This window comes from Corapipo altera, unplaced genomic scaffold, assembly GCF_003945725.1.
Source record: "Corapipo altera isolate COAL_440 unplaced genomic scaffold, ASM394572v1 100, whole genome shotgun sequence".
Lineage (NCBI taxonomy): Eukaryota > Metazoa > Chordata > Aves > Passeriformes > Pipridae > Corapipo > Corapipo altera.
This window is the reverse complement of record NW_020884952.1, coordinates 954729-980534: the sequence shown is the minus strand read 5'-3', so window position 1 is coordinate 980534 and position 25806 is coordinate 954729. Positions and strand designations below refer to the sequence as shown.

Here is a 25806-nt window from a genome sequence, read left to right as displayed (position 1 = left end):
GGGTCCATAACGTGTCACTTGTTATAACCACAGAGTTTACTTGAAATATGTATGCACAGGAAAAAAAAAAAAAAAAAAAAGAAAAAAAGTTCAGTGAACTGCAAAGATTGCAACAAATCTATAGTCTTCGAGCCAATAAAAAGTTTTACTCCAAGTCTGAAACAATGCTGGTTAAATGTGCCAAAAGTCCAGTTTGAACTGGTTTTGCTTCCAAAAACGAACCACAGAAGCAGATTGTTTAAACCTTTGCCACAAATCAATGGCTCAAAAATATTTTTTTAATTAAGCCCCATTTTAAAATAGGAATGGCTGCAGTAATAATATTATTAAAGTATTTTTTTTCAACATTTTACTACTCTGACTGTAAGAGTAAGAAAAGATTAGAAGTAGAGGGAATTATTTTATAAAGGACATTTTCAGTGACAACTGTCAACATTGTACATTTCAGTCCTTCTTAAAAACTTATAGTAGAAAATGCCACTAGCAGTTAGTTATTGGTGGAATATTGGTGGGTTTTCTATATGTATTTCTAAGAACATTTTCTGCTTGTACATTTTTTTCTGCACAATGATAAATAATCATTCTTAACTTATATATTCTGATTAAGTGGTAACATTAGAAAAATATCAGCCTGCAAAACAGTTTGCAGTTTCTAAGAAAAATTTGCTGCACAAATCCAGCTCAATACCTGAAATATTTCAGATAACGTTATCTAACAGAAGAACAAGGGATAAAAAAATGATAATTGAAGTTTACCTCTGTACTATACAATGCCAGCAAAACATTATTTTGCTTAATTAAGCATGAAAATCAATGTTTCAGCAGCACATCCAAGAGCTGGACTACATGATTTTACAAGTTCTGATAAAGTTTTGTATCTGAACTTCACAGGTATTGCATTGCCTTCTGCTACCTGAGGCCAGAAATGGAAGCATCCTAAGTTTGTCCTGAATTGCTGGCTTGACTGCAAAGAAAATACATAAACCCCCAGAAATCATAAAAGTGCTGGTTTCATGAGCTTTCCATACAAAAGCATTTTAGGTGGATTCAAAGAAGCTTTCAGGCAGCCCTGTGCTGACTGAACTGAACTTCTGAGGGTCCTATGTTCATCTTTAGCTTTTGATTACATGGGTTGCTTTTCATAACTCAATAAATAAGTGTTTTTGTGCAAAAAAGATGAATGAGGTGAACCTCATTAAGATGCAAAGGGATACTTGTGTGTCTTGACATAACAGGGAGAAAAAAAAGACTTTAAACACAAATATTAGTGTTTTGATTACAAAAAGACCATTGATCCTTGCTCAAATATGATATGGATAACATAGCTGGAGAAGGAATTGAGGCATTATGCTGTTTATCATGTGTCTTGAAACTATAACAAGACCTGTAGCACAAAACAAACTCTTTCCAAGACAAATTTATGATGAGGTAAATGGTCTACCAAAATGTGTTTAAGTCATTTTGCCGGCAGAACTAGACAGTTCAGTAAATGCTTTAAGAAAAAAAAAACCAAACAAAATCCAAAAACAATTAAAAAAAAAAAAAAGGAAAAAATTTTGTGCTTATGTAATTTGAAAAATCTATCTATCAACATCCAGATTTGACAGAATTATTAAAAACTAATCCAGTTTGCCATTACATGTTTCAAGAGTAATGTGAATCTCCCTCTTAAGCTTCAGGAAAAATTTTAATTGAATATAATAGATTTAGAAAGCACATACACTGAGATTTCAGGAATGGACTTTAGATGGCCTGTTATGTGAGGTGAACAAGGACAGTGTTCCCTTTTAGATGTATCAATAAAAAAAGATCAATTAATACCAGAAGTAAACAAATTGGAGTTTAGCTGAATTCTGTAAATCACATAGACACATGACTTAATGTGTACACACACACAGAGTAAGCTATCTGTCCTGTAATTCTTGACAGATATCAAAACTCTAAATAATAGCAAGTGTAACACTATCCCAGGCTAAACCAGCTAATTGGGTAAATACTCCTTGTGCTGACTGAATGATGAGCTACTTACAGTATCACCACCTCCCTCCAGATAAATCCAGGCAGTACAAGGAGTTCACATTCAGCAGGAAAGTTGGCAATATGATAATGCATCTGATGAGTGTGGAAAGGTTCTGTTGTTGCCAGACCTTTGACTTGAACTTGATGGGGCTGATTTGGCATTCAGAGGCTGGTTACACTCATCAAGAGGTGAAGCTTCACAACAAAGATAATGTGGTGGAAGCAATTAGCATTCAGAACATCAATAATAGGTCTTCAGCATTTGACTGTGGGCTAAGCAAGGCTTTCATAATATCTGGCATGTAATACACTTCTAAAAAAGTAAATCACAAAACTATCCTGCCTTTTTTCCGGCAATATCACCTTTTTTTATCATGTAGAAATATTTTTAAACGTAGTTTAGTTTTTTGTTTAAGCCAAGCTGTACTAATATTCATAAATACATATTCCAAGACTTCTACAAGCTTTCTAAAAGGTTAAATATATTTGTTTTCAATTCGAGTGCATGATGAAGTGGCATAAGTCAGGTTTCTCCTTTTCTTCAGGAATTCATTTGGAGCTCTTTGCACTTGCAGTTTCTGGCATCAGATTATGCTATATTGTTCAGAGAGGGGAATTCAAGAGAAGGACAGCAGTAGCAGCTTCTCCCCCATTTTCTATCATCTCCAGTAGGGTCTCTGCCAAGAAATAAAATTATGACTCCATGTTAGCCAATAACTTGGTATCAAAGACCCTGCCACGACCCTTCTCCCTAGAATTTGAATAAGAACTCTCATTAGAATTCGCTCCCTCTGCTGTCAGTTGAGAGAACAGCCAACAATTACCCCCGTTTTTAACAGGCAGGCAGCCCAGTTCAAGGTATGCCACAAGGACCTGTTTTACTCCATTTCCATTCCAGCAGAGTAGAAAACCCACACTGAAAGTCAGGGTCACATCAGCTCCGTTGCTTCTAGAAAAATGTTTCATCAAAAAAATGCTTTTGTAAGGCGCTGGTGAAAAAACAAACAAATAAACAAAAAGATTGAATCACAGAATGTTGCAAAAGACCTTAGGAGTTCATCTACCCCAAAATCCTGTTCAGAGCTGGGACAGCCCTGAATTTGAGCCTAGTTGTTCATTGGTTAGTATTTTCAGGTCTTCAGAACCTCCAAAGAGGTTTCCTAAAACTTTTATGACCTTCATAGAAGTTCAGGAAATTTGTAGTAAGAAGCTTCTGATCTTCATACTATTAAAAAAAGCAATGATTAAAACTATACAGATAAAAATAATTTGTTCTCAGTGGGGAAACAAGTTATTGATGTTTCAAATTATCACTTTGCTAGTCCAGAGTGCAAATAAGAGAAACTAAATTATGTGATTTTTTTTTTTTTTCAGTGAAATATGAGAGGAACATTGGGCTGAATTACAGAAGGAAAAAAAAAAGCCTTAGAAATTAAATCTAACGTTCGAGACCTGATTTTGAACAAAAAGATATTTGGAATAGAACCCTAGAATCAAGTGAACTCTGTGCTAATTTTAGCCCTCTCCAGGAAGACTTACTGACCTAGATAATTTGCCAGAACATCTGAATAGTTGTAAAGATCCATTTTACTTGAATAAAGTTCAAAATAAAATAGGAGTGGTAGCAATTTCAAACAGGTTTCTAACTTTTGGTTTTTTAGGAATTATCTGATATTCAGTTATTTTTCTGTTCCTTATGGAATTATGAGGACATTACATAAGGATTTCATTAAATTCTAGTGTTATTTTCAATCATGTCTTTTTCAAGGAAAGATTAGTTAGAAGTTTTCAATGCTATCTTTATTTTTCTTATGACTCTTTTCTGTCACTGACTTGTGCTTTTGTGACTACAAGGCTTAGACACTGTAATTCCTTTCAAGCTTTCTCTGCCACCTGATCAGAGTACAGGGGATAAAACCCAAAACAAAAGCCAACTTCCCCTGTCCCCTTCCATGTGAATACTGGTTCAGATTTCTCAGTAATATTTTACTAAAAAAAAAAAATAAAAAAATAAAAAAAGAGAGAGAGAGGGGCTTATTTCTACTAGAAGCATTTTAAGATTCTGTTTTCCTCATGGTAACTTTTACAATCATGACACTAGTAAAATTAGAGAAACTAGAGTTTATCTCACAGCATTTAAACTAAGGGGTATCACTTTAGAATATATTGTTTCTGGTTTAGCCCGAGAAATTATTGTTCCTGCATGGTACAAATTCCCAAATTTAAAGTTCAATTCTCTTTGAAATTCAAATCAATCCAGCCTTTTCAACTTTGAAGAAGGACAAAAATCCACGGTTTTTGTCATGAGAGAAATATTCAAAATGCAGTGAGAGTGCAAACGCAGGGAAAGTAGAGTCAGATTCCCAGGTTGCCCTTCCATGGGCATTTCAAGCCTTCTACAGCCCACACCTGACAGTAACATCAGAAGGACTTCCCTTCCTTGCATTCCAGTTCCAGCAATCAAGAATTTATCCAAAACTCCTCCACCCTTGCTGGGAGCAGAGCTGGTAGAGCTCCCGTGGCTTCACTGTGAAGATCAGACTCCTTTTCATAAATAAAAACCCTTTGTAAGAAGTAACACCCACAGAAAGAGGCAATTGCCACACAACGTTTACAGTGACATTAATTAATTTGAGGTTAAAAATGTTAACCTTCCAGTATTTCTTTTAGTGGTTGGTCACAAGAATAGAACTCCTGGCAGTAAAAAGAAACGTCATGGTTTTCACAGTACAGAAAGAGTCAACATCATGCTACTCTTGCCCCATAACTGTTTTAAAACACAGAATCAGATGAAACAGGATCCACAGAAATGACTGGCTGTTGACCTTCTTTTTGGGGACTTAAACTTTTTCAATTAATTTTACAGCTTGTTCAAGCCTAGCATCCCACGAGAGAGTTGCAGAGGAGTTTAGCTGAGATAGAGCAGTCAAAGTTGCAAACAAAGCTGGAAAAGTTTGTGAAGTTTGCAAACAGCAGGAAAAATTATACAGATTATTTTATTGTGCCATGCAAAACTGTTGTATCACAAATTACAGACATGGTGCCTTTATGGCACTTTGGAGTTCTCTTAAGCATAAGATAAACACCAAATTCTCTTAAATCAGTTTGTAAAACTTGGAAAAGAATATAATGCATCTAATAAAAGCCTACCAAAAAAAAAAAAAAAAAGGTAAAATCAAGAATAAAAAGGGTTTGTTCACTGATTAGCTAAGTGAAACCCTGTATTATTAAAAACATTCAGAGGGAAAGACTTCAAAAAGAATGCCAGTGCAGTCAAATAGAACTGTAGGTAATCTAAGTTTTTTTCAATATTAACAAAAATTCATTCTAATAACAATAGTTTGACAAAGTATTCACAGTAAAGGGTTAAACTCTACTTAATGTGTTTAACTCATAAGTGGGTCTCAATTATTTTTATCTATTATGTTTTCTTGTATTCAGAGTACCTTGACTATTGAATGGTTATACATAAAATGCAACAGCATGGTGGAAAATCAGACTTGAATTATCCAAAACGCTGAAAATTTCCCATCTATGAATGAAAGAAATTAGTGGTCTTTACAGGGACACTCAAATCATTTCACATTCTGCCAAAAGAGGAAGAACACAGAAAGGCACACAATAATGCCTCTAAAATCCCAGCAGAAACAGCCTGTTGAACTATGGCAAGGGCAACATTTGTCAAAACAAAACCCCCAAACCCAACAACAGCGACTCTCCCCACAAGCCCTCTGACAAAAACCCAGAACAGCTGACAAAATTCTGAGAGATTATATCAGTTGATGACTGTCTATCCCAACTGGCTGGCTTATAGATGATCTTTCTCAGTGATAAAAGAACAACAGGCTCTAATTGGCAAGGTTAGCTACAATCCCAGGCTTATGCACGAGGATTATACATCCTGAAGTCTCCTCTGCTGGAAAGGTTTTATTTGACAATAAAAGATTAAAAGTAACAGCCAGGGGCTCAGCTCTAATACCTAAATCTGAAGACCTTTTTAAAGTATATACATCCAGAACGTGCATCTGAGCCTTTTCCCCTCTTAATGTAATCCTCTTAGAATTTTCTGTACCTCACTGAACTTTAAGCCTCTGAGAATAAAATTATACTGTATCTAGCACCTTTGTCCTGAATTTATCTTTAAAGAGTCCCTCTTGAAGATACCACATTACAATTTACAGTATAGTGTGCATTCCAGATGCATAACTCTTGGATTCTTTCATCCTGTTTTCCAATATCAGAGCCAGAACATATAAGCACAGTTTCTGGGTTTACATCTGTATTATCTGTTCCTTTCATTTTATAATCTATTTACACTAGGAATATTCAAATGTTCTAGATTGTAAAATGATGTCTCTGAGAGACATCTTATCACTGTGAGCTGACAAAATATAAAACCATTGCACAGCAAATAAACAATGTTGAAGTTGACTATTTTGAAAAAAAAAATTGTTGAGCAAATTACTATTCTGTTGCCAGAAAGAAGCTGGGTAACACTTAAGTCTTCAAGTTAGAGAAATACAAATCACTTCCAGCATCTTCTGCATGCACCCTCCTTGCATCCCACCAAGAAAGGGAACCAGCAGTTCCAGTGACCAGGAATTTATCCAAAACTGACTGTGTTGCAGGGATCAATACTGGCAAAGTGCTGTGTATAGACTCTCTAACCAAAATTATGTACATTCTTCTAAGACAACTCAGCTGGTTTCTGCACTGTTGTCAGGAACAGCCCCAGAGGTGAGAGTCATCTGTGTTAATCTCAGCTATCCACACTGAGCCAGCCCAGCTCTGAAGTCAGTGATGAGAAATAAGTACCAATGGAGGGCAATGCAGGAAACCTCTCTAGGAATTCACTTTAGGATAAAATTGATAGCTCTTTACAGATGTGTACTCCCCTCAGTTAAAGACAGAGGTAGTCTAGATAACTCACAATAAATATCCCATTTTGGTTATCAATTCTAGTTCAGTACCTGCCTCCTACAGATAAATTGCCTCTTTATTTGACAAAAGCAAAAAGTTTAATTTGTATCTAAGCAAACATTGTGACTACTTGTTACAGATGCACATAAGTATGAGGTTAAACTATTGTCTAAAACCAGAGTTTACTTATGGAAACCTCAACTGCCTTTCAAAAAAGACCTGAGAAAGATAAATTTAGGTTATTATTGTTGTACATAATTGTTTTTCTTGGCTAGTATTTAAGAATCAATATGTACATTTAATAATATTTAATATAGATCCTAATGCTGCAAACACACATAGATTTATGGCTGCTTGTTCTGACCACACAAGCATTCTCCTGACCACATAAGCTGATCAGACCCTGATTGTTGACTACTCAGAACTTGGATGTGCAGGCACTTACAGGATCAAGATAATCCCAGGAACAAAATTGCACATAAGACATCATAAGGCATTAAGAAACCCAGATAGATTCTGTTTTAGCCCACTGGAAATTTTTACTTAAGATACATTTTAGCAATTGTCAAAACAAGAATTATTTTTTTTTCCTCTCAATTAGCACAGTTGAAATAACCTTTAAAGTTCTGCAAACAGGAATGGAGATGTTATTCCTGTTTATTGAAGGACACATCCTGTTATAAGAAGGCTGTAACGAGTTTACTTCATCACCAGTTTTTCATTGTTTCAGCAGGTATAAAAATTAGTTATGTTGTGCTAGTTATCAATCAGCAATTAGCTTCAATAGAGAAATGTTTTATTTTTTTTTTAAAGTCTCTTTCCCCCCCTCTCCCTCTAAGCCCAATTATTCTATTATACCAGAGAACTTTGACAGAGTGGCAATTAATGCACTTGTCACATCCGATCAGCGAATAAAAATTAGGATTCAGAAAAGTTATAAAAATAAACTGTAACATCAGTGTTCCCAGCTGCAGTTGCTCTGTCAAAGGTCAACCTCAGAACATAATTTAAGGGAGACCTGGATACAGAAATAACATCAAAGCTGACCTTTGAGTAAAATCAAACAGCTGCAAAGCCAGTAATGAGATTATATACACAGAGCCAGTGCACATGGCATTGAGTGCTCTGCAGAGTGAATCAAGGAAGGAAATACAAACACCTGTATTGCATTTTTAAATGCTGGACACACAAATAACAACCCAACAGCCCCCTGGTTGCTGTAGCTTCAGGTACTTCCAACTCAGACACCCTCCCAGCAACCAGCTTTTTTGCCTTTTTTAACCTAGAGGTTATAGGTTATTCAATGTGATTGATATCTTAGTTCTAGATTGATACTGGTGAAAATAAGAACTGTTTCAAAAGGGAGATATTTGAGCTGTATGATGGTCTTTCCACGGATGATAAAGGTGATGGTTATTGACTATTCATGATTTAGAAGCACTATAAATGTCTTTGGATAAAACATTAGGAAATTATGCATATTTTAAGATTATTTACCTGAGTACAATTAGGAAATATCCATTGACAACTGCTACTGATCAGTGACCTATAATAGTTTTATATCTGAAAATATTTAATCTGTTAGAAAAGAGAAGTAGGAACAATTTATTAAAGGATACTGTAAGACACTTGCCTTAAAGATTCACTGATTATTTTCAGATACAAGTCATAGCTAGGATAAGTATTATTCAGACAAATTTGAAAAAATGATTTTGTATGTCTTTCCCTTCAATATTTTCCACTGTGTACATCTCATAGTGTTTTGTGCTTAAATGATTTCCACCTCACTGGCATTTATTTTCCTGTTGTGGATTTGGGTATTTCAGGCAGATAATCCGAAAGTAAATGTTTTGGGAGCTTCTTGGGGTTTTTTGGGGGGAGAAGGGTTTTTGTTTGTTTTTAAATCCTCTTTTTTTCCCCTGTGATTATTTGGTATGCTTGATTTTTACTGCAGGGATATTGAGAAAGCAGCCTAACTTAAAAACCAAACAAAACCACTTTTAATTAACTGTGGTGAAACAAGCCAGTATTAGTTGTCAGTTTGATTTTACAGTAAGATTTAATGGGCTGAAATATAATTTCATAACACAGCAAAGGAACACAGCAAAACACGTAAAATGTAAATTTATAAGTTGTATAAAATAAAACATGTTATTTGCTCAATACATTACTTTCCTTCTAAGTAAATCCATCACAGACTGATAGGGGGAGAGGGAGGAGAGGAAGAGTAAAACTGCTTTTGAAATCAGAGTACTATAACTACTCATTATTAATCATGTAATAGTCCACTTTGTTTTCCACTGAATTGTGAACTGATATATTTTATTGGTTTAAAGCTGGTCATTTGAATATGGATATAAGAATAGCCAAAGCATATATATATATATATGCTGATATATATAATAGTCAAATTGGCTTATACAAAGTAAGAAAGTAAAATAAAAGGTGTAATATGTTTCAGTTAGAATCCTTTCTGTACAACGACTGGAAGATTTGCCACTGAGTAATTTTTAGCTTGCTTTCCAATTCTGATTGATTCTGAATTTACCTAGAGTATTACTGAATCTAGATTTAGTACAGGCATTTAAAAAAAAAAAAAATCAATTAGGTTGATCACTGGTGCAGTCAAATATCCAGATCACAGCCAGGCTTTGAAAGGTAACTCATTGCCTAAGGATTTAGTCAGGTATCCCATAGTTTTTTTTCAAAAGTGCATCATCACTTAACACATTTAATTTCATCAGATGTAAGCATTCTAAAAATAAAGTACAAAAAGAAACCCAACATAAAAAAAATCAACCAGCAAGTGCCTCTCACCTCTCATAGTGTGCCATTTTCATTTAAATGGAATTCCCTACAAAATCATTTCATTTACTTTGTTGTTTCTCCTGCATCCTGAACTTGCTTTCATCCAAGATTTTAAGGAATTAATTGAGCTTTGATGCTATTCCTCATTTTTATTTGGCTTCTGAGTAACAATGAAGATAATCGGCACATGATTCCATTTCAACTTAAGAAAGCACTTTCTATGTTTCAGGCAGAATGTGATTTAATAGTTTTGAGGCAGATAAAACACACATTTAAGAAACTAGAATAGTGAAAGGTATTTAGGCTGAAAAAAAAAATAGCTTAAACCTATTCTAATGTTTAAAATTGAAAAAAGAATTGTTTTTCTGTGTGGCTGAAGTGACATTCAAATCCATGCACAAAGCTTTCCTTACACCTCAGAACTCATACCTTCACTGCAAAACATCACAGTCCCAGCTTTCTGAAGTTCACTTGTGATCCAGTAAAACTGATAGCTTTTGATTTTTCTCTAGGGATATGAAAGATATTTTACTACTACCGGATATTAAAGAGAAGTCCATATATAACTAAAATTTCATTTCATTATTCCATTGACATACTATTTTCTTAAAATTCTACTGATTTTAAGGTTTTTGTAGAAATATATTATTACTAAACCAAAACCAAATTTCTAACTGATTGTAAGTTAACACAGTTTTTGCAAATCAGACTAGAGAAACCTAATAAAAATAATCCTAAAATGCTGCAGCAAACAACAGTGAATCTTTGAGTCTTCCCAACTAGTTTTAGACACGAGTTTAGAAGTTTCCTGTCAATATGCATAACTTCATGTGTGATCAAGACACATAGCACAGCAATGAAGTCCACATACATTTTTTCCTTAGGAAATTGATAATTCTATGCAAATAAAGGATATATTGAAGGAAATAATCACATGCCAACCACAATGAGGTCGTAGCACTGCTTGGATGTATCCCGAGGAGGCAAAAGAAAAAGCTTTGGTAGGCCAATCTTTATAAAGCTTTACCAATTTAGCTTGCTTTCTACTCTTATTGATGCTTAAGAGGTTAAGACTTTATTTGTGAAAACAGAGGGAGATAGTGGGGAATCGTGTTGTCTGCAGCTTCCTAAGTCTTGCTTAAGATCCTTTTCAATTACCATCCATTTCTCCTTTAAAAAGGGACAAAAAAATAGAGGAGTGGAAGCAGGTCAGGGCAGCCTGTGACAATGACAGTGTGATGGGCTCGGGCCCCCCGTGGCGTTTCCATCTGCTATCATTAAGGTGACTATTCAGACATGAAAAAATCCCTCTCGCTGTGCTGACAGGCAGACATCAAGAACTATGACAAGGCATTAAGACAGAAAGTAGAGACAGAGATGTCACATCCCGCAAACAAATCCTGCCTCAAACAAGACCTCTAAAATTTTATTGGAATTTAAAATCAAAATCAAAGGGCTTTTACCTGGGGGTTATCAAACTTCCCCTCGCATTAGTTTGACAACGAGGATGCTGCTGACAGCCGCAGACACACTTAGCTCCTACCTGTAGTCTCTACCATAAGAAACCCAATTTTCAAACGTGTTTTTTTTTTTTTTCCTCACAGCTCAATGAAAGTGGAGTTTTAATTTCCTGCCCTTTTCTCCCCAGGAAGCCGAGCGGGAAGGGCGAGGCCTGGCGGTTTGAAGCTCGTTAAGCACTGAAAGCAACAATAATAATAATAATGATAATAATAAGTAAACTAAAAAGGAAAACGCCCGGGATAAACCGGTGTTGCTCCGCGGTAAGCGCAGCCGGGACAAACGATCCTCCAGTTCCCGGGAATGCTGCGGGCAGGGAGCGGGACGGGAGAGCTGCCGGACGGCACCGGCAGGGGGCGCGGCAGGACCGCCGGGATCCCACAGGATCATCCCACGGGATCATCCCACGGGAACACCGCCGAGCATCATTTAACCAGCCCCGACTGCCCCCCGAACGCGCCCTGCCCGCGGCATCCCTGGGGAAGGGCCCGCGGGGTTCGTTCCGCAGGACCCGGCTGGTAACGCCCTGACAAAGAGTGTTCCAGTTGCGGATTTCGCCCTTCCAGCGGCGGCGCCTCCCTCGCTCTCCAGCACCAGCACCGACCCCCCTTGTGCCATCTCAGCGCGCTCCAAAGAAGGTCCTAAAGCAGCGCGGCCAGCAGGGTGAGGGAGGGGGTTCTGTCCCTCTGCCCTGCCCTTGTGAGATCCCACCCGGAGCGCTGCGTCCAGCTCTGGGACCCCCAAAGGAAGGACACGGACCTGCTGGAGCGAGCCCAGAAAAGGGCCATGACGATACTGCGAGGGCTGGAGCACCTCTGCTGTGGGAACAGGCTGGGAGTGCTGGCCTTGTTCAACCTGGAGAAGAGAATGCTCCAGGGAGACCTTATAGCTCCTTCCAGTACTTAGAGGGACTACAAAAGAGCTGAGGAGGGGCTTTACGGGGGGTAATGGTTTTAAACTGAAAGAGAGTAGGTTTAGGTTAGATATTGGGAAGAAATTCTTTGCTGCGAGGGTGGTGAGGCACAGGCATGAGTTGCCCAGAGAACTGTGTGTGCCCATCCCTGAACTGTTCAAGGCCAGGTTGGATGGAGCTCTGAGCAACCTGGTGTGGTGGAAGGTGTCCCTGACCCTGGCAGGGGCGTTGGAATGAGATGATCTTTAAAGGTCCCTCTTAACCCAAAACATTTTATGATTCTATTATGATCCTATGGATCTTAAAACCTTTTCCTTTTCCCACTCTCTTCTGACTAAAAAGCAGCTCCTCTGCAAATACTACTCACTTAAAGCACGGCTACTTATATACTGTGTTTCTTTGGTCACAGCTCTGGTGCAAGGTCTCATCTCCCCTTCTGCTCCGTGTACTCACATAGTTGTTCTAAAATGTTCTTCACACCTTCACCTTCATAACTCTCAGATGTGTGATTACTCAGGCCAGAAAACTGATCCTTTGGGGTTTATTTCTTAAAATAACAGAGAATGGGGCAATAGCATAGGAATGAGGTGACAAGAACAGGGACTACTTAAACATATTTGTCACTGAAAAAAAAATACATGTATATAACAGATTATATATTTGTAATATATAATACATGTATAATATATACTTACACCCCATCTTACCACCTCATTAAATTGTTTCCCAACCACACCCAGTAGAGTCACATTGGGAACAAATACTAAGGAAATGGAAGGACTGTGAGGTAGAACAATAGATAAAAATCAACATAGTACTTGTTCTCATTTGAGCTCAAGAATGGTGGGTATATTTTCACACACATACATAATCTTCTGTATTTTTAAATAATGTGATGATGCAAAACTAAATACTGGAGATTAGCTAGACACCAAGCAATGTTTTCCATATTGTTATGCTCGTTGTCTTGGTATTCCAATACCTATGAATTCGTCAATATTAATCAGTTCAAATCAATGTTTCAAGTATCTAATGATTACTCATGGAAAAAAAGAGATAGTACCCTAGTAGTTGAAGTTCCATTTATTGATCACTTAATCTTACATGCTTTTTCAGCCTGTAGCACTATGAAAAAAATGGATTTTTTTTAATTTGAAACCTGAGGTTTTCTATAAACGTGTTTCTAAGTTTAGTTGAGTCACTAATTTACATATCAGAGATATATACAGGAGAAGATAAAGGAAAAAACTTAGAGATAGTGCACTTTCCTCCACCCAGTTACAGAATGGAGGCATGACAATTTACATTTCAGTAACCACAACAGCTACTTCAGCCACTAATTTAAGATGAATTCTTGCTTCGTACAGAAGAAATGAGATTTTAAAAGTTAAGTCATCTAGTCTAAGGTAGTTGTTTAGGATATTTCTGTAATTTGTAGGTTGAGATAGACACCTACCTGAGGCAATTCACACTGTTTTTAGGATAAACAAGGCATTTGGGTCATTGTCTCTCTCTATTGAAAATAAACAGATTAGACAGCTAGTTTATATGAGGAACTTAATTGCTGTTAACAGATACTAAAACCCAACCAGCCTCTTAAACAAGTAGCACAAAATTCAATGCAAAAGTAATTTACATGCAAAAATACTTATTATGTTCTTATTATAATGAAACCATTGGAATAATGAGATATAAGACACATTAAAAAAAGACACAATTATCACTGCCAATACAACTCATTATCAAAGATTAAGTGGCTTTTTCCTTCGAGGCACATCTATGCCTCATCCTTCCTCATCTCTCCATCAATTGAGCTTATCAGACACCCTTTATTCCTGTCCTCAGGAATCTCATAACAGGCTCCAGTGCACCCTGACATGGAGATAGTCATGTCTACAGAGGTCTCAGCAACAAACTATTTAAGAGACAACAGCAAAAGCACTAAAATATCCCTTTCCTGTCCAGATTGACAGATTTATCCTTAGAGGTGCAAGGCTTAGGTGAAAAAGAAGTAGTTTCATTTGTGCTAAAATAAAGTCAGGAAAAAAGCAAGAGAGGTATCTAGACCTAGTACAGGAAATCCCTGTGATAAATAGCAAAACAATCCACATGTAGAAGAAAGACCTACCATCCTACCTGACAGGACTTCAATTAGAAATTCTCTCACTAACATTTGGAATGGCAATCACATCTTCAATAGTGGCCCAAAGACTGGGACTGTAGAAATCCTGAACATTGCAATTCAGCAGTAACAGAGAAAGAACTCTCGACAAACCTCTCTGGAATTTTGGAACCACTGAGGAGGACACTGAAGATGTATCAGGCAGCATTTATGGGCAGAGGGTTGCAACCCTCACACACCTTGAACTGGGAACAAAAACCTGTTCTCTGAACTCCAGCAAGTAGCTTACCAAGATTGGCACTGAGACCTGAGCTGAAGAGGACGAGAATGCAGAGCAGGCAACTTAAACCTCCAGAGGTAGATCCACCTCATTAGTTTATTGTGAACAAGATGATGGAAAACAGGTGAAGGGAGAATAAAAGGGGAGGAGAAAATTCCCTGGTTGGAGGAGGTATGGGATTGCCAAATGCTTCCTTGTCTCCCTGCTAGACAAAACTTACTTTTTTAGCACTCTGAATGCAGAATTGAAAATGCTAAGTGTTAAAATGTTAACAAAAAGAAGAGTTTGAGCAAACCATGAGGGGAAATCAAGGGTGTGTTGATAAAAGCAAATATACCAGCAAGGAAACATACAGGGAAAGATAGTGGATGCTACATAGGGAATAGTAAAGAAGCTGACATGAACTTCAAGAAACCATCAAGAAAAGATCAAAGTGTAAATAAGATCATAGGGGTCTTTGTTTATTTTTACAACTTGTTTTATGTAGCTTTTATCTGTGTGGAGAAAATAAATAAATAATCTTTCTTTTGAACTTTAATAAACTCACAGATTCCAGGAACAAAAGGGCTCATAGGTAGCAATCCCTGTTGTTTCAACAAGAGAAACAAGGAGTCTGCCCCCAGAGACTCCTCCAGTAAAATGTGGGATCATTCATCTACAATAACATGGGCTTTCGTAGACACTGAGTGGAGCATTGACTCCCTATATAAAGGAATGTTTAATCTAGCAGACAGAAGTGGAACAAATCAGGCATAATTTGAAAAGCAAAACAGCAAGTTTGTTTTTTCTTAAGTGGGTAGGTACAAATATAATGGATTCTTTAATACACAAAAGCTGCAGAGTGACTGGCAGCTTTCCTAGGGAAGGCTTGTGTGTCAAGTAGACATTGGGGTTTATATAGGGACCAGTGGGCAAAATTCTGAGCACAGCCACCATTCTTGGTTTTCTGGTCCCTGCATTGAGCATCTCAGAGTGATGAATAGTACCTTAAAGCATCTAAATGTGTTCATATGAAAGGTGTCTTTACTCATAAACATACCTTAACCATTTCCCACCATGGGCATGCTATGTAGTTGCCCTGTTCTCTATCCAAAAATATAGAGCAATTTAAGATTTAATAGTCTCCAAGACAGTGACTTGACTGTCTCCAAGTCACTGCCCTGTAACTGAGGTGTGAGAAGCATTTGAGAGCTCTAGGTAGGTTTATGTTCAGTGTGAAACAGGTTTGTCTAAGTGAGCAAATTCATCATCCCAAGCCCCAGAAGACCCACATGCTGTTGGCAATCAATAGAGGTAACAATTCAGCACATGTGTCATGCAACACGATTTTGAGCAGATCTATTTAAAAGAAGCCTGACACTAATGGCTTGCAAAAATAGACTTCCACTGTTCCTAATATTGATAGGGCAGAACTGATATTAACAGTGGCAAGGCTTAAAAGTTTCTCTAGTGAAATTCTTAGTAAAGCACCATAGGGGAACCTGAGCTGCAAAAATGGAGAACGGTGACAGAAACCAAACAATGGTGAAACATTGACAAAAAGGAACAATTTGGGACTAAACTAATTGAATCTGACAGATATGCATTTTCATATAATAATCCCTGGAAAGCATATTCACAGGTAAAAAGTCATGATTTGGAAATTTAACCTCAGACAGGTGGTTCTTATTTCACAGACTCACAGAAATGCTTGGGTTTCACTAGACCAAGTTACTTAAAGCCCCATCCAACCTGGCTTTGTGTCAGCTAGAGTAGCAACTTAATATTCTGACCTGGATAAAGAAATATTCCTATAGACACCTGAATCTGAAGAAGCATGAAACAGAACTACTGATGAAAAAATGACATTCATAACTAGTTTATACTGAAGCTTAGATACAGCCCTGAATGCAATTTAAAAATAAATTTTGGACAATTTTTTGTGACTTGCCAGAAGTGATCACCACTGAAAAACAATTTCAGAAAGAAAAGTGAAATTTGTCACCGAAGAGGTTTTCAACAAAGAGCTCCAGGATGAAGACAGTTTTTAAGAAGACTTTTCAAAGCAGTTGAATTTTTAATATATAACTAGAAATCACTAGCTGGCTCTTATGAATTAGGGTGTTTCAATGATGCCAGAGCAATTTGAACCAAATATTCATACTTTAATGGATCCATTAAATCTATTTTTTCAGTATTGACACTTGAGCATAGATGAGATTGGTAATAGATTCTATCAGGTTTCTCTGGAGCCAGATTTTTTTACTGATCCAGAAATGAACCCCAGATTAAGGAAAGACACCTGCTTATAGGAAAATATGGAAATTTTCTGACCAACTTTGTGAATTCATTGACAATGAATCTGTAGTTCAAAGACCTCTCAGCATGAAAGGGCTACAGATTAGGAAGTGCTATCAGAACTACTATATAAAAGGAGAAAGCATTATGGTTATCACAAATCCATAAAAAATTTGTCACTTTTGTAAAAGCAGTCTCCAGAACAGGCACAAAAGAAAACACAATCCTTTTCAAAACCAAACACATTGGTCTCTGGATACAAAATTCAAATCAATTAACAACGTGATAGTATATGACCATCTGGTTAGACAAGGGATAGAATAAAGAGATTTATTTTTTTTTACACCACAAAATATGCTGGCTATGTGAGGAATGAACTAAGATAACACAGCAGGAGATAAATCAGCTGCTCTCTCACTCAGAGTCACAGGGATGGAAGCTCAGCCCATTATGTTCCTTAACAACCTATGGAGCAGAAATGCCAGGCTAAGCTGGTACCAGGGCTGACTTCTCTCATCACTGCTCCTCTGAGGGTTGTTCCTGCACATCAGTGTCACAACTGTACCTCAGATGCCTGAGCACATCCCTACCTGGCAAGTGTCCAACTGCACCAGGGATATCACATTGATCCCTGTGGTAATCCTGGTGGGCACCCATCAAAGCTGCAAAAGCCTGATTTTTCTGAGTGAAAAACCTAAAAATTACTTAATTCTGAACAATCTAGTACTTGAACTAAAAGTTGTAATTTACTTACTCTTTTCGTAACAGCTCTGGATTGACTCCCAGAATAGTTTCCCAATTCTTTTTCATTAACAGAGAAGCACTTCCCATGTGCCTTTGTCATCTCCACATACCTGAAAAAAATATATGCAAGTTAAAGATGCAAAACAAAACAATTAACTCTCAGTACTCATTTACAATGCATCTACATTAGCATTTTAATTTAGATCTAGAGAAGCCCCTTCGAGGCAGGTCTCCTACCCATCCCTACTTTCCATGCTCCATTTCACCCACCAGTCTCAGAACTGGATTCCTTTCCCAAAAATTTGTGTGGTAGCAACACATCTGATGTTCCCCAACCACAAGTAAGACATTTAGTCTACAGATCACACATGATCCAGCCAAACACAACCCACCAAACTGCACTGAGTGGACCATCAGCATTCACTCCTCTGCTCTCTTGAGTCTCTGTGCCAGTCTTTGCCAGACGTAGACACTGTGTGGAAAATTCCTACCATTTCACCAGCACTTTTTGCCTTGCAAGAAAGCAAGAAGGGATTTGAAAATTCAGTAAAAATTGCTATTGAAAGTAAAAGGTGACATTAAAATATTCTTAATATTTGGTTCACTACAGTACTGTATGGAAAAAATACCAAATATAAGGAGGCTTCTTGTTTATAAGATAGATATAGTCTTGAACAAAATTTTCTAAATTATCTTAGTTATATGAGCCTAACATTCCTTAAATTCATCAGATATTTTGCAAATTTTAACTTCTGTACTTCATAGTTTAGGCTCAGAGTGACTATATTTTTTTCCCATATGAGAAAAAACTTCATGATGGGGTTTTCAGCATAAGGACCAAAGCAATGCAAGGCCAATACAAAATTCAGAGTTTTCTCTGTGTGTTAGCACTGAGCTTTAAATGTCAGCCTATAAGTGCTGACATCTTTAGATGTTCAACAGGTAAGGATTACCCCTGTGCACAGCACTTGAGTTTCATAACTGATGCTCACTCTTCGCACCCCTTTTTGTTTGGTTTTCTTTTTACTTTTAGAAGGTACCCAAATGGGAAATAAAACATTTCAGTTCCCTGCACCCTGTGAGGACAAGGGTGATTTTATTTCACGTCACCTCACAAAAGACAACCACGACCGTGTCTCAGACCAGCACATCTCAGAATTGGAAAGGGCTCTGGCTGAAAACCAAGATGTGTTCAGCCTTAAGACTACACTTATCCAGGATCTTCTGCAGCCAAGACCAAATGATCCAAGGGAAATCTCCAGAGGGAAGATACTATAGCTGTTAAAAACTATATGCAGAGGACTCTAGGAGTGCTTCAACCAAAGCACCTGAGTTAAATATGACTGTAATTTTTACAACAATCCACATATCAAGAGCTCCATAACCTTTATCATTTAAGTTAATGTGAGGATTCTTTTAAGAGAGGGAAAACAAACATTTATTCTCACCACTTTAACTTTTCTTTCTACATGTCTACTTTCCCTACATATTACAGCATCCAGGTAGAAGAAAAATCAGATAAAATGAACCCATCTACTGCCAGACAGATCTTAAACTATTGAAAAAAGATCCAGGCTGTTTTCTATATATAGTAAGGACCACATGGCACAAGAAAAACAAAAATGTCTATATTTTCAGTGTATTTTTTGATACATTCAATGTATTTTTTGAAGAAAATTTAAATATTTCATGCAGTCTCTAAAATATCACTAATCCAGAGCATAACTGCATGTTTAAACCCATTCTTACAAAACTAACTCATTTAAAGTAAAACTTGTTCAAGTGTCAGATGGAGACAGTTTTCTGACAAAAGTTTGTACATTAATCACAACTAGTTCAAAATCAAAGTCTTAGCAATTGTCTTTTATGTTTGGGGTTTTTTTAAGAAATATTAACTTCAATCAGCTCAAATTAACCAGTTCACCAAGTTGTTGTTGAACAAAATGGAACCTGCCACCCAAAGCTTCCAGTTCTCATCTTTATTCTGTTCTCAGTGCTGCAAGCAGAAGTCACCTAGAACTGGTGCACCACAAATTTTTCACATTTGATGAAAGGCACAGGTCAAAACAGATGCACAGACCACACATAAAGCTTATTATTTAGACATAACTACAGAGATAAAGTGAAAATTCAAAGCTAAAGGGCAGTTTATAATCTTTCAACTCATTTCAGAACTGGAAAAAATGAAAATGGGATGGAGACCGTCACTTGTTTGTTGCTTTAAGTAAGTGCACATCACACATAAATCTGTACACACATTTAGATGTGTGTATATATATCTCTGAACTAAAAAATAATTTAGAAAAAGTGAACTATTTTTAACTGAAAGTCTGGGTTCTTTCAGCTATATGCTCTAAGTTGAACTTTTCAGTTGTAATTATTGAGGAGAATTAGGCCATGGGTGAGAAACACCAGTCAGTGCAATAATTTCATCAACTAAATAATGCCACTTCTTAATGAGAAATCACAGGTAAGCAGTGGAAACCTCGCTACACAAAGAACTAAAAAGCTTGGTACTATACTCTGTGACTCCTGGGTGTTTGGAATTCACCTAAACCAGCAGATTATGCTGAAAGGTGTAATTTTTAGCATTTCTCTGTGCGTAACTATAATTACCCTTTAATGTCATACAAGACAAAATACTTTGTGCACAAATCAGAGCCAAATAACCTTACTCTACAAACCAGGATCTCTATTCCTGTAGACATGACCTCACATCTTGGCATTCCACAGAAGTAAGCACTGGCACTTCAGGACACCCCAACCTGTGAGTGCAGGCACAGGAGGATTAAAGCAGAGCGTGCTGCACAGCATTTATGTCAAGAATGCTTTGTGCCTTGTACTCTTCATTTATCTCAGTCTTTTTTAACCACAGAATAAGCTTCCCTACCTATGGTATGGCTTGGTCATATATGATTTAATTAAGAGTCAGTCTGCACATAGACAATGCTCAATTCAGGGATGATTCCCGATGAACAGCCAGATGTGTCTGTGCTGGGAAGTGGTTAGACAGGTATTCACTGGGTACTGGAGGGGAGAGTGGGGAGTGCACAATTAAAGAAACTTTTTGCCTTGCATCTATTTTGTAACATACTAAGAAATGACCACGAACCAGAGAACAGCAGCATAAAAAGCAGCCATAAATCAGTGGTCAAAATTGCACTAAAATCCAATTAATAAGCATCCCACTTAGCAACTCAGCTCTGTGTGCAACCACATTTCCTCACCCTCCCCTCATTTTCTTTTTTAAATTAAAACAGTTGGCCCTGTGAGGTGTTAACCACTTGAATAATCCTTATATGGGACTTGTCTGAATTTCTGTGGAGGAGGTGAAAAAAATTCTCATGCAAAAAAAGTTTTGAAAAAAACACATGTTGGGACTGGTTGTTGCAAAATACAAGTCTGATGGAAGACATCTTTATAACTGGAATATAACCAAAGTATAGTTGTGAAGGAACATGAGCACATAAATGATATTTCAATCAAAAGTTATTCAAGCCCTATTCCTGCTCATACTAAAGGTTCTATTGTAATCTCTAAATAAGTCCACAAATGTAGCGCTGATGTTTATGTAAAATATATTTTATTCAATCTGGGCTTCTTATTCATAGTATGAAATTTTTTTTCAGCATATTACAACATGCCCATCATAAATACCTCAAGAGACTCCAATCCTAATATAAATTAAAAAAAAAAAGTCAGAAATGTTAGTTGATGGCATGTTTTTCTTATCAATCATTTCAAGTCTTATGAAGACTAAGATGTTCACAGAAACAAAAAACTGAAAAAAAGTTTTCTGCCTGCTGGCAGGGACCCTCCTTTGGTAACTGAGATAAGAAGTCTTCCCCTGACAAAAAAGAAAAGCTTTTGACAAAAAGTGTTAACATTTTTAGAATAATATTGACTCCACACTCAGATCAGGTGTAACAGAGTCATCCTAAATTTAAAAAATAACTGAAGGCTTCTTTAAAAAAAAAATAGTGACTTACAAAAGATGAAAATTATCTTTGTGATAGAGAAGATTCCAACACATGCTCACAAATAAGTATCGCTCTTAATAAAAATGAAAAAAGGTTTTTTCAGTGAATTATTGATGTAATTGAAAAAAAAATTTCTGTAACTCTCAAAAACTTACAACTTATAAGAAAAATATCTAATCAGTGCTAAAAAAGTTTTCTTTCAAATGCTGAGAAGCAATACCAAAGCCTGAGAAAGCCAAAAAAATAAACTGATATGCCTGACAATTACAGAAACATACACTTAAATTATATGATTAGATGTCTGCCTAGAAGACACATGGAATAGAGTCCTACCATACCAGAAGTTGGAGTGGGCTTACCTTCACAGCCATACTACAGCTTACCTAAGAAATTACACTGCTTTAAAAGCGGATGGAATACTCAAAATATCTAAAGCCGGCCCAAAAGTTCCAGAATTTCCAACAAAAAAGCCCCAACAAAACACGCTCAGACTTTTCATTCCGTTTCCAGAAGCACCTGGAGCCCCAGCTCCACAAAGCATTCCCAAGTGCAGTTCCTGAGGCAGCAGGTGCCCTGGTGATGGCCTGCAGAGATCACCAGCCATCAGGAACAGCTGCAGTTTACACAGCAGGACCCTCGATGATGCAAGGTCAAAACATGTTTTCTTACTGATTAATTCAGGAAAACATAAGAGTTAACAACATAAGTGTGTATTGATAGGAAAGTGTTTTAGCTTCAGACAACAGTTCATTCTGAATGTCAATTAAACTCTGATTATGGATTGGTTTTGCTTGCAACAAATAACCAAGTACAAAAGTACAGGTCTAATTTCCAGGCTGTGTTTCTCTATAGGTACCACGTTCAATCACTTCACAAACATATAAAGAAATAAGGCAAACTAAATAATAAGATATTTAACCTGCAACATCTGCAAGCTCTCTTCCTGAAAGCAAATTATTCCCAGGCTCATTCTGACAGGTACCATCACAGTTTTCTTTATTTTCACTGAAGAGTTTCTTAATTCCACAATATGAAAAAAACTCTCAAACTGAACAACTGTGACTGATCTTATAATGTGAGGTGTTCCTCAGGGTTATTTCACTCCCTATCACAGCTTAGATAAAGCACTGTGATCAGAAATAAGGAGGTTCTCTTCATTTTCTGAGGGTTCAATACCAAACATTCAGCTTTGTAATATCTCCCCACTCACACACAACAGAGCTGTAAGTGCTTCCCAGGGACTTCACCAGAAACAGCTGTCAAATGACACCAGCACAGTTTGACCTGCATGAAACTACTTGTTGTCTTCTCCAGCCAAGAAATGAAAAATATGAGGGGGTTTTTTCCAAAACAAAGCCGGAAATTACCAGAGTTTGTAATACAGTAAAATGCCATAATACAAAAAGGAAACATTCTGCTTTTAGAACAAAGTTTTCCTAGAAGAGATAGATCAGATGGCAAGCTGATTTCCAGAGTGTAAAGGATTCCTGTATGTATATAACAGATGTCCAGTACTCAGAGCATTAACTTGCCATTGGAAACAATATCTAGAACTTGGATATTCACCCACTTTCTTTCTGTGGAAGAGTGAAGAAAGTGGAAGAAGACACAAGCTTTCCTGTTATGCACCACAGTTACAGAAACAAGATTAAGAGTTATCATTATAGCAATGAAACCACTAAAGGCTAAGCTGAAAGAAAGTTAAGACAGCAAATTCCCAAAGCGCTTCCAAGCTGTTTGTAAAGTTGACCCAAACCCAACAAAGTGCTTCTACTCTCTTCACTTCAGCCTGTTGGACTCCATAGCAGGAATCCAATACTGATTTAGGCAATTAAGAGCAAATCTTTTTGTGTAAAAGACATCCTGAATTATTTCAGCTCTCACATAGGCTGTCCACCAGTCAAAGTGGATACACATACCCACAGGTAAAGTGGATATGCAACTAATCAAAGAGTTTCTTAGAATATTTGTCTGTCAAGGTAAGGTTGACTAGAACTTAGGCAGTATTTTCCCAGATGCATTAATATCCTCTCTTATGAATACTATAAATGTTCAAGCAGTTCTTTAAATGTTCCAGCAAAATCTTCAAGGCAGTGCTGTTTAATTTCATAGAATCTACTTTCATGAAAGGAGTTTAAATATATAAATGGCCTGCTTACTGAGTTTTAAAACTAATTAGTGAAATTAATTTACAACATGTATTTTAACAACTTCAATTTAAAAACTAATAGAAACCCTCCCAGATAATGAGAAACAAAGCCTTATTCTGAACAACTACACTTCAGAATTCATATTTTTAATTAATTCTTATTTTGAATTAAGATACCAGACCATATTAACTGAATATAAAACATATCCCGGACACAAATCCTGCAGCAGACCTGGGTTTGTAGGAAGCTCTGGTTTATATTCAGAGCTACAAAAAACCCCCAGTTCCTGCTTAGCCTGTGACAGTATAGGAGGTAACCACAAGACCTCTGCAGCTTTGGGCAGCTGCTTGTATTTCATCAGTCAGCTTCCTCACCTGAGCACAATTAAATTACAATGGTCACTGGGAGGAGCTAATGTTCATGTCACACCTATCAGATCCTGCCTTACACACCTGCAGAAAATATGGCAGGTTTACTGTTTCAAGTTTGGGAGGGCACATAATGTGTAACTTCTGTATATCAGTGAATTTCTAATACAGATGTATGGTTATGTTTTAATGCCTCTAGAGGAATAAGAAGCATAACCATAGGCAAAACCACAGTTAAGAGTGGCAAATGCAGGGAACAAACACAATTTTCCTCCCCCTTTATATCACATAAATCATCAGTAATTATACACTTAAAATGATCTTTAATAACTGGAAAAAACACATTCATTATTTCCAGATTTTGCAATTTACAGAATCTGTATCCACAGACAAATGGCATACATTAAAATAAAGGAGAAAAACATAGTTCTTTAACTTCCAACGAAGTTAAATGTATAAAATGTGTGTTTCTTTAACTATATTTAGCACATATTCTTCCAGCTTTCATTAGAATATTTTCAATATTTTTACACATCTTTCATGCCATGTTTTCATTACAATAAGAGCCAGATACATATTCTTTATGAATTTGGGAGGAGAGGATGTCTCAAATCAAGGTAAGTATAGAAGACATCTAAACAAAGTAAAAATCACCTCTGCCATGCATTCAAATATCAACATCACCCTTACAATGAAAAAAATAAAGGTAGCCTTTGCAGTGGTCAGTGTTCATATTTGACAGACACAGTAACCACGTAGTTGCAGTTTAGGATTTACATTCTTGGAGCTGTTAAATACAGCTGATCATGTTAACTGCATAACCATACTCGTGACAATGTTAAATTTTGTAAATGGTTCAGAAAGGCTAATGAAATCAGCCTTCAGAGAGGGCTGACACCAGCAGGATGCTCAAAACAGGGACATGCACAAAGAGCCAGCCCAAATGCTCTTAAACCTCTCAGGTGCAGAAATTTCAGGTGTCAGAATTGAAAAGTCTTACCAGTCACACACCAGTTACACAACTCAAACATAGGAACACAATTAAGGAGTTACTTTTCAGTGTGGAAGCATCAAACTTTGTCTCCTAGTTGGAAATGTAAGCTTTACACGTACAAACACAAAATACACTATGTTTGAACTGATGCCTCCAGCTGCCTCCGTTTGTGTTCCTAAATTAATTTTTCATAAGTAATTGTGCATCTAACTTAAGAAAATGAGATTACATATACCATTGGTTTTCATGGCTTAGAAGAAATGACTGGGACAGATTGTGCATGGCAACTCCAGAGTTACAGCTTTGTATTGCGTGGGCAATCAATGATTTTACTGCAGTTTATTTAGGTACAAGAGAAGGACATACTCACACCATCAAGGCAGCTGTGAAGTCCTGAATTGCACGAGACTCCTCAGTTTTATTTATCCTGTCTTTTGTTCGAAGGACACTGTAACACATATTGAAGTGAAATGTTTTCCAACAGCTCGAACAGATTCTTCTTCTTTGTTGCTACATTATTACGTCTCTTATTCTATTCCATTATCAGTAGAAGATATCAGTTTTGGAAACACAAAACCTTTTTGCTGCATATTAAAGAAAGAATATGGGTGTTGCCACATGGTGCTCAACCCAGCCCAGCCCAGCTGAGTCTCTGGCAGTGACCCTTGCTACAAAACATCCTGTAGATAAGTGTTGGCCCTGCTGAATTAATG

The 25806-nt window shown here is 37.0% G+C and overlaps 1 long non-coding RNA gene across 1 annotated transcript; it reads right to left on the bottom strand.

Moving 5' to 3' along the window:
* Positions 1 to 893: 893 nt before the first annotated feature.
* LOC113956620 lies at positions 894 to 25535 on the bottom strand. The gene is made up of 4 exons (XR_003530904.1): positions 25464 to 25535; positions 17612 to 17711; positions 2030 to 2214; positions 894 to 964 (listed from the first exon to the last, which is right to left on the bottom strand). It is a non-coding gene; the product is annotated as an uncharacterized LOC113956620 (long non-coding RNA).
* Between the last annotated feature and the right edge of the window lie 271 nt (positions 25536 to 25806).